The sequence below is a fragment of the Gekko japonicus genome, unplaced genomic scaffold (assembly GCF_001447785.1).
Source record: "Gekko japonicus isolate JY-2015 unplaced genomic scaffold, Gekko_japonicus_V1.1 scaffold1318, whole genome shotgun sequence".
Classification (NCBI taxonomy): Eukaryota; Metazoa; Chordata; class Lepidosauria; order Squamata; family Gekkonidae; genus Gekko; species Gekko japonicus.
In genome coordinates this window covers 89,870-100,213 of record NW_015159751.1, presented here as the reverse complement: position 1 = coordinate 100,213, position 10,344 = coordinate 89,870, and positions in this window count along the sequence as shown.

The window sequence follows — 10,344 nt, the reverse complement described above, 5'->3', positions numbered from 1 at the left end:
TATCCATGTGCTCTATTGCAGTGATTAGCTTTCAGGTGATCACAGTCCTGTCCTCAGTTTACCTAGTCACTGAAGTAGAAGGATGTTTTCTGGAGCTGTGTATGACACATAGTGCTGTGTTTTCTATGCCAAACACCTCCCTAGTGCAAAGAATGCATAAGAGATTGGATGCTGACTGACCTCACCAGTGTTACTGTTCGCATGTTCCTGCTCTGCCTAATTTCTCCCTTGTACTATATAGCTGTATCAAAACTTCTGCACAGCACAGCTATATGAGGTAAGCATTTTGTACTGGTGCAAGAAAACGTCTGGTTAATATGAACTGCACCATAACAGCTAGCCTTATCACACTAAGGCAAGGGAACTCGGTTGCAAACCAGTCTTCTGCAAAAGCATTTGCCTATACACCAGCAGCAACAAGGCTTTCCATCCTGGCAAGCAAATTCCTTGGGGCCAGTTGATGGTTTGCCTATACACCAGCAACAACAAGGCTTTCCATCCTGGCAAGCAAATTCCTTGGGGCCAGTTGATGGTTTATTGTGCAGCTAATTGTGCACATCTAAACCCATTGAGCCTGCACCTAAGAAAGGACCATAGTCTGCTGCTGCAGCAGACTATTTTCAATCCCTGCAAAATATTGGAACTGGCCACATGAGAGGCAACATGAGGGCATTTTATAGCATGTACAGCAGAAGTGTCAAATTCATTTGTCACGAGGGCCAGATATGACATAAATGTCTCTCTGTCGGGCCAGGCCATGTGTGTCATAAAATGTAATGCAAGTACCAGAGAGATAAACTTTGTAAAGGACACAGGAAAACCCAATTAATGATATTATTTTTACTCAAAATACAAACAAAAGCAATTGATTCCTAGCAGTGAAAGCAATTGATTTACTGGGGAGTCCACAAAAGCCCCAATAAATGTATTTTATCATATGTAAGACTAGGTTTACTGCAAGAGGGGGAGTCGCTTATATTTCCATATATACCAGTGGCTTGCGGGCCGGGTAAGAGCCCTGGATGGGCCTGTTCCTGCCCCCGGGCCTTATGTTTGACACCCTTGATGTACAGGATCAGGAAGCTCAGAGGGGGAAGGGGAATCTAAGGCTGAGTGTATGTAGGAGCAGCCACCAGACTTTTATGACAGTGCAACTGATACATTTTTTTCCTCATATGAGTTCAGTTAGGTGTATGCCCAGATAAATGAGCATATTTTTCTTTCTGTTCTGTACTTCTGTAGAATAAACTTCATATATTTCTTCCCAAAGGGAAGTGAATTCTTCTAATTTAAAATGGTGCTGTTTTCTTTCTGTAGATGCACACTGAAGACCCAATCCAAATTGGGACCTCACACTTTGGCTTTAAAAACAATTTGTATGACATCTGGAAGCAGTAGTCTTAAAAAGTGACAAATGGCGTGCTGTATTTGGTAGATATGGACCTCAAATAAAAAAAGGAAATTCTTAGCTGATTTATTTCAATACATCTGTTGCTATGGTTGCTGTAAAAAGTGCCCTCATGATAGGTTATGGTAATCTGTTAGTCATAAAGGCCTCTTTGGCATTATAAAACACCCCAGCTCCATAGATCAGCCTTTCCTTAACCTAAAAAAAGGTGATATCTTCCTTCTCATAGCTTCTCATATTGCGATTTTCACAATATCAGCACCCACAGTGAGCCAGTAACATTTCATTTTTTAAATAGCATAAAAACTGAGTTCCATCTTTGACTTAAATCCATGTCATGAACCCAGCTCTACTGAATGCTGAACACTCTCTGTCAGTTGCCAACTCCCACCTCCCATGAATACTTAGACTTTTATCTATTCTAGGGTTATGTCAGGAAATGTAGTCCTTAACAACTTCTTCATGAGATTGCACTTTGGGGCTGCTACAGGTATATTTGTATGACATCTGGAAGTAGTAGTCTTAAAAAGTGACAAATGGCATGCTGTATTTGGTAAAACCTAGAAATTATTCAATTTACAAAATCTTTCTGAATCTTGAATCTTACCAACTTTTTGCTAAGAGAAGTGGCTCATCCCCTACTTCTTCTACCAGCATCCCCTTTTGACCTGTAATGACAAAAGTCTATGCAGAAGAATGGGCTGCAATGGAAAGGGAAATCAGACAAGATACAATCTTTGTGTTTGTTGAAATATTATTCTGTTCTTTAACAAAAGTTATTCGTGTTTAGGTATTTGTCAGAAGCTAAGGTACAACCTTAAGTGTACATGCTTAAGTGTAAAATAAAATTATTAACCTAGCCCCATCCTGTCGTGGCATAAACAGAGACTTTTACCATTAAAATAATAATTACCTGTATGTCATGTTCAAATTGGTTTCAAAAGGCATGTCATGGCTCCCAACTAAGAAAATGGTATTTCTTTGAAAAGAACAGCTATTCTTATAAATTCTCAGCATGATCCTAATGCTACTGGTCCCAAATTAGCAAATTTAAAGTTGTGGTTTCATTTTCTGGTATAAATGTGTTGGTAGTGATTTTTCTCCTGGGTTCATTCTGCTGCAACGGAAATGTGGCTCCTGTAACATTAGGTGGCAATGTGAGTTGCTATTAGTCTTCTTGTCCTGTATCCAAAAGCACTAAGGACAATGCTCGTCCTCCATATCAAAGGTTTTTTCTTTCTCTGTCTAACTCTCTGAAGAAAAGCTTCCAGTGGTGAATGAGGTAAATAATCAGTGGAGAAAGAGGGTTCCTTTCACGTGGCCCTCCTAAAATATTTTATTGTTTCCCTTTGTATTGCATCTAGGGTTGCCAGGTCCCTGGCAACCAGCAGGAGATTGGGGGGACTTACAAGAAAAAAGAGAAAGGCCTAAGCCTCATCACTGATATCACACTGGAAGTGACGTAAAACCAGCTTCTACTATACAGTTTTTGCCCAAATACCAGTTCCACTGCCTGCCTGGATGTCACTGGCATGATGATGTCACTTCCTACGAGGCCTAGGCCTTCTCCTTTCTCCTGTTAAGTCCTCCCCCCGCTGGTCAGCTGATTGACAGCTTGGGGTAGGGCCTGCCAGCAGGGACACCCACCTCCACCAGGGAATCTGGCAACCCCAACTGAACAGCTTATTGCCATGATTTTGGCTTTTAAAAGAGGGCTGGAAACCAAGCATGCAGCCCCCCCTCCCCCTTCGGCTAGGGATAAGTTCATGTTTCCTTCTGCATATATAGTGCCTCTACCTAGACTGGAGTGGCTGAAATCAGTAGGATATTCTTCCACATCAATTTACATAGGATTGTGTTACACAAATACTGTGTGTTTTTAATTTTGTGGATAAAACCTCTAAAGTGTATCTCTATATATTTTACTCAAAATTAGGTTAAAGGAATATCAAAATTCATTTTGTAAGGTAGTGTAGTTTTTTTTAAAAAAATGTTTTCATATTCAGCTTCTGGAAAACAACTTAATAAAACATTTCAAGAGTCCCATGTGAGTTGAAAATTAAAAAAAAAAAAGAATTATTTAATTCAACCATCTGTTCACACTAAAACAGCAATCAGCCAGGAGGTTCCCCATGTGTGCAAACCATTCTAGCCTGAATGGCAAAAGAAAATAACAGCTTGTCATATGAGTTCAATGTCATTTACGAAAGTGAGTCCAGTGAAAGCTTTGCAATAAGCAAAAAAGATACTGAAGCAGTATAAGATACATCCTTATGCTCTGTGTTTAGTATTAAAGACTCTGGTTGCTTTGGGCCATAAGTATTACATCATATTCTCAGCACGTGGCAACTTGAGGTCTCTTTCCCATCTGCTTGGTTTGTATGAATTTCCACGGTCCTTAATGTTGACAGCTGCATTCAGAGGCCATTGCCACCTGCCACATGATAAATACCCGCTTCTGTGGAACATATGCAAAATTATATTCCCATGTTTGCCTTTGTCTTTAACATGTCTGCCTTTTCCAGAGTACTTGATGACATTATGGAACAGAAGGGACACAGCTCAAACAGACTGCAGTTTGTCCTATTCCTGATACTTAAATCTGCTCCCCCCCCCCCAACAATATGTACACAGAACTGCAAAAACCTCGAAATTCTGGACATGGGAAGAACCTAGGTCTCCAGATTTGTATAATGAATCAGTCTGTCGTTAATCAAAGTCTAGTGTTCTTTCTTTACTTTTCTACCCAGTGGGGACCCAAAGCAGCTTACAACATTCTCCCCTTCTCCAGTATATCCTCACAACAACCCAGTGAAGTAGATTAGGTTGAGTGTGTGTGACTAGCTCAAGGTTCCATGGCAGAGTAGGGATTCAAAACTGAGTGTCCAAAATCCTAGTCTGACGCTTGAGACATTTCTCTTTAATGGGTGAGGTCACTGAGTATGGTGAGCCAGCCTACGCTCTCAGTAAGGGATGGTGAGACATGATGGTTTGACTGAGGATGAAAAAGCTGTTTTTTGTGACGTATCCAGCTTGGTGGGTGGGGATCAGGGATGGATGGGGGACCAACATTCTCCATTTTTGTTCGGAACATTGTTATGCTTCTGCATTTTTTGCATTTAAAAATTAGAAGCAGTATGAGCTGCATTAGATGAACTACAGTCTTGAATAGAATTGTGATTTGTGTACCTGAAAAGTATGATGGTTGTACCATGTATGTTAATATTGCCTACTTGGTTTTTGTTTTCTTTAACATGATGTTGGCAAAAGAGAAAACACTGTCCAGTTGGGTTTATGTGCAAGATGTTTCCACATGAGAGATTGGAGTCCAATTACTTTGTTACTTTGTTCCTGGGCCAACAACAAGACTCCTGGCTCATGTTGCTTCACAATGACCTTTCTAAGCAATGCAGCAGTAGACTGAACAAAATTTGGATGCAGCACTTTTCTTTGCCTGTACTAATGTCTGCTTGTTTGTAATAAGATTCAATAATAGTTCATACAGTTAGATCTGAGTCCAGTAGTACCTCAGAAACAAACAAGATTTTCAGGGTATGAGCTTTCAAGAATCAAAACTCCTTTTGTTAGATATCTATCTGTTCTACTGCAAACCAACACGGCTTCCCCCTGAAACTATCAATAGTGGTTCATAGTGCTTCTTAGTTGGGTTTCTGACATCTATATATCTAAGAGCAAAGTCTTATCCTCACCTGCAGATATCTAAATCTACAGATTGGGGCCACACTGACGCTAAACAGATTTTTCTGAAAACTGGGGAGAGCCTCCAAGTTTGCAGAAAAATCTGCAATGTAAAAATATATATCCCCCTGCATTAAATAAAGCACCTCTAGAGCTGGCAGTGGTGGCAGCGAATATATATCCCCCTGCATTAAATAAAGCACTCACCTCTAGAGCTGGCAGTGGTGGCAGCGGATGCCAGGAGCCACTCCAGACCTATCCACAGCGGTGGCAGAAGCCGGGAGCAGCTGTGGGCCGGCCTGCAGCCACAGCAAACACCAAGAGTGGCTCTGGGCCTGGCCACTGCTGTGGCAGATGCTGAGAGCAGCTCTAGTTCTGGCTGCAGAGGGTAGCACTGCAACAAGGATGAGGGGGAGTGGCCAAGTACCCTGCTGAGGATGGGTGAAAGTGAGCAGGTGTGCAAGCAGGCCCAGCCAAGCAGAGAGCTAACAGTGGGGGGAGGTGAGATGAGAGCTGATGATGGGATGGGGAATATGAGATGAGAGCAGAGTGTTGACAATATGGGAGAAGGCAAGCAGAGAGACGACAATATGGGGAGGAGGTGAAAGAGGGTCGATGATATGGGAGGGGGGATAAGCAGAAAGCTGACGATATGGGGGAAAGCAAGCAGAGAGCCAATGATATGGAGGGTTGGCAAGCAGAGAGCCAATGATATGGGGGGATAGGCAAGCGGACGAGCAGAGAGTGGAAATAAAAGATAGGACTGAAAGAAGATAAAGCTGTAGGGGAGAGGAGCAGAAATGGTGGAAAAGGAAAACAAAGGGGGGAAACAGGGAAACAAAAAGGGTGAGGGGATAGAGGCTGCCTAGAGGAAAAGAAAAAAATAAGGGAGAGAACTAAGGTCATCTGATTCTTCCCGCATCATCCTGTGAGTCCTCACGGGTCCTCCACTTGTCTCTTATAATGTTGGAGATATTGGGTTAGTTAGATGATTGCAAATGTTACAGGGTACTCTAAAGCAAGATTACAAGTAGTATGGCTGAGGCAGATCAAGCTAGAACTGAATCTCGAGAAGATGTAGGTGATACTGGTTGTTAAGGCTGATTTTCTGCAGGAGATTACACTGCCTATTTTTGATGAAGTGAGTCTTTTTCTTGCTGACTTGGTTAAGAGCTTGGAGGGGTTGTCTTGATCCAGCACTGTTACTGGAGAAACAGGTTAGTTTTGATGACAAGGATTTTTTTTCCAGCTATTATAAGGCATGGAAATCAAGTTGGATCCAGTTTAGATTATCCAGTGGTAGAATGGAATTTTCCTGCCTCCGTCCCTGCCCACAGGCATTGTAATCCACTGATCTCTGTGAAATGCTACTCCTGCAGGATAGGGGACCCAGAGGAATTACATGAATGAGAGGTTTGTATCAGGAAGGGGAAACTGGTGAAAACTGCTAATTTAGTCTTGGTCCAACCCATTTTCTTCTCATACATGCTACAGTAGACTCCAGGCTAGTCTACTGTAATGACCTGTTTGTGGGCCATTTGTAAAGACCAATGAGAAACTTTAACTGTTCCAAAATGCAGTAACCTGATTATTTACCAGTTTAGACACTTTGTACATGCCACACTGATTTACAGACTTTATACTGGTTGCTTGTTTCTGAGCTCAGTTTGTGTTCTTTCTTTCATCCATCCATCCATAGTGGGCTTAAGGTGATTCAAAAGTACATGCCACTAGAAATCCAGTGCCTTTGCATCCATTCTGTTTCCAAATGTCTGAATAGGATGAAATAATCTATTACGTCAATTGCCACTGTTAAATCCAGCAGAATCAGTAGAGAGGTCTCTGCAAACAGAGATTGTCCAACAGAGCAACTAATGTTGTATGTGTCCCAGATGCCTTATCCAGGAAAACCTAAAGTAGCTCTGTCACCATCCATTTGCTTTTCTTAAAGGCAGATTTGAAACTGGCCTATATTTGTTCAGAGCTTCATTTGTGAAAGTCTTCTTTAGCAATGGTCTAATGCCGTGGTACTCACTCAGTGCCTTGCGAGCCACATGTGGCTCTTTGACATTCCACCTGTAGCTCTTCTGAGCTCTCTTCTCCAAATTGGCATCTGCTCCATGTTTCAAAAAAGTAGGCAAGGCACTCTAAAGTAGGCAAGGTACCCTTGCCTGGTGGGACTGGGAATTGGTTACCATCTTGAAACAGCTGCCATCATAGGGACAAGTACCCTTGCCTGGTGGGACTGGGAATTGGGAAGTGGTTACCATCTTGAAACAGCTGCCGTCATAGGGACACGTAAGCTGCAAGCCTCCCTCATGCTGGGGATGGAACTAAATGTGGCTCTTTTGGTTGATGGTAATTGCACATGTGGCTCTCTGTGACCCACAGAGTGAGTACTACTGGTCTAATGACTATACTGTTCAAAGTGAAAGTATTCCCCAGTCAAAGAACAATTTATAATTTTGGCAAGAGGATCCATAGCTGTCCTTCTGCAAGACTCTGTAATCTAAGGATAGGTGAATAGATTCATTTTACAAATGGTGGCCTTCACAGCTCTGGTCTGTTAACATCTATTGTAAAGATAATTTTGAAATAATAATAACCTGATGTCTAACACCAGACTTACATTCCAACTAATTCAGGTTGGATTTGATCAGAGAGATTCTATCCAACAAAGAATCTTGCAAAAATTCACAGCTAATGGTTGAATTACTGTCTTCCACAGTTTCCATCCTGGGAGCCAATAAGCTATATACAACCTTAAATATGGCAAGGGAGGAGACTTTGCTTGCTGCCATTACCACCCCAAAGTCTTTAAAATGAGTTATGTGGCTTGCTCCGTCAGATTCTGTGTGAGTCTTCTGCTCACAGCACTTACAACATCTCCCATCTCTCTGCACTTCCCTACTTTCTCAGTAAACTAGGGGGCAGAGGTAGAGAAAGAATCCTGGTGAATGACCCTGTCAACTGCCCCTTCTGAACCAATTGTTACACGTGCTCACTAGGGCCTCTACAGAATTACCAGTAAGGTTTTCAAAATTCCCTAGACTGCAAGGCTTAGAGCATTTTGAAAACCAGCAGGATTCACTAGAATGGCAGACCATTCTACTCTGATTATTGTCCTTGCAGAGCAGGGAGATACGACCATTTGTGCCTTCGCAGATCTAACCGTGACAAGGGTTTTATTCCTATGTCCCTTACCAGATTACCAGAAACTTCTCAGCACATAAAAATAGATACAGTGCATGTCCTTTTAAAGCCCTTCACGATCTACAACACACATTCTTGGACTGTCTCTCTCTATGTGGCAGTTCCACTCATCCCATCAGTGTGTTCAATCAGTCCCTAACTGAAGGTCTGTAAAAAATGCCACTGCCCAATCTTGAGCTTTTATTGTAGCAGCTTATATCATAATACAGAACAGTCTCCTGGAGGATATCTTTTAGAAATGGGTGCAAAACTTGTTTAAGTGGGCATTTGAGGGCATTTAGCATAGAGTAGTTTCTTTTGATCTTGGATATTTATTATTCTGCTGTTGGAACTGTAGTTTTAACTTTTATTACAACCCATTTTGGATTCTATGTTAAGGAGAAAAAAAATATATTTTAAAATAAACAAAGAACTGTCTGAAAACAAAGACCCCATCCAACCTTTCTTTTCCCTGTAACTTAACAGCCTACAAGCCATATGTTGAAGTATTTTATACGCAATTTGTAACTGCATAGGTAAATATGGCTAAATCACATGTTGTTGAGTTTTTGCAAGCATCATCCTTCGGTCATGAAAATAAGCTGTTATTTCTATATGCTAATAGTAGCCCGTTAGCTTAGAACCAATTAACTGTGGAGTAGAATGTTCCCACAAGAAAGGGGGAGGTATTATTCTTAATGAGGCTACCTTACGATTGACTATTGGCTAATCGATGTGTCTTTTGGCACGTACACCAGGGGTGGAGCTTTTTGGGCGTAAACATCCTCTCCTTTGTTCTCACACACAGAAGGACAAGACTCTAGAATAACAAAAGGAACCAAGATGGAGTTAGGACTAGAAAGATGAGTTAGACTGTTATTATTTTTCCTTCCCATGTAACCCTTCCCCTAATTTTCTAGTACACTTTTTATTAGAAACTAAACACACACATGGCTGATTTATTTCCACTGCACCACTCTACTAAGTATCCAACACATGTGCACTTTTTAATCTTGCCTGACAGTAAGATCTTTAGTTTCTATTGTTCTGAGATGTTCTGTAGATGGTCAGTACAGGGAGTAATATATTGGTTATGAAGTGAGATATAATGGGGGCCACTAAAAAGGATATGGACAATTAATCTTTACAATAAGTACAGAAGCATTTCTTGGGGAGGGGTTCTACTAAAACTACCCATCTCAGCAGACGATAACACATTGCATCTAAATAACAGGAAAGAACAATGATATTTTGGAACTATTAAATAAAAGAAGTATTTAGCAACTCAAACATTTTCTGGTAAGATATATAGAAGTAAATAGGGGAGCATTTCCAATCAGCTTGGAGTTTTAGCATAGCCCAATCTTTTTAAATTAATCAATTTTGTGTAGTTAATAAAAAAAATTCAATGAGTCCCTAAAATTTAGGCTCAGATTTAGTGTAGCAAGCTTTGAGACAGTTGGGCTAAGCCAGGGTCCCAACCAGGAATCAGCTGTTACTAATTGCAGTAAGGATGGTAGAGCATTAGGTTCATGAAGTGATCTGAACTTGATAGCATACCATGCTATTGTTGAAATCTGAGGGAGTCCGAGTACTAGATGGACAATGGCCGAAGGTACACTGGGAGGAATAGAAAGGATCTTATGAAAGAAAGTTTGCTGGCACTTATCAAGAGGATCTACTGGTCCACTTACCCAGACAGCATAGAGCAATTTGGGAAGAATGATGGCCTTATATAAATTTAACAAAAATGGGATAAGTTGACCACCTTTGGTATAAAAGAATTTCTTGAGAGTGATTAATGTCATTTGGGTTTTTCTTCTGACAGAATTTATATGGGAGTTCCAGGATAAATCATAACTAGATATAACAATGAGATATTTTAAGATTTAGGGTAGATTGTGGTTCCTCCATCGTATTTTCAATAGTATAATTAATAAAAGAGTCTAAAGTTTTCTTCTCTTGTTGTAGGTCATTATTTATCTTTTCTTGATTAGAGGCTTCACTGATAGTTCCAAGGACAGGAATGTCAGAAATTCAATATA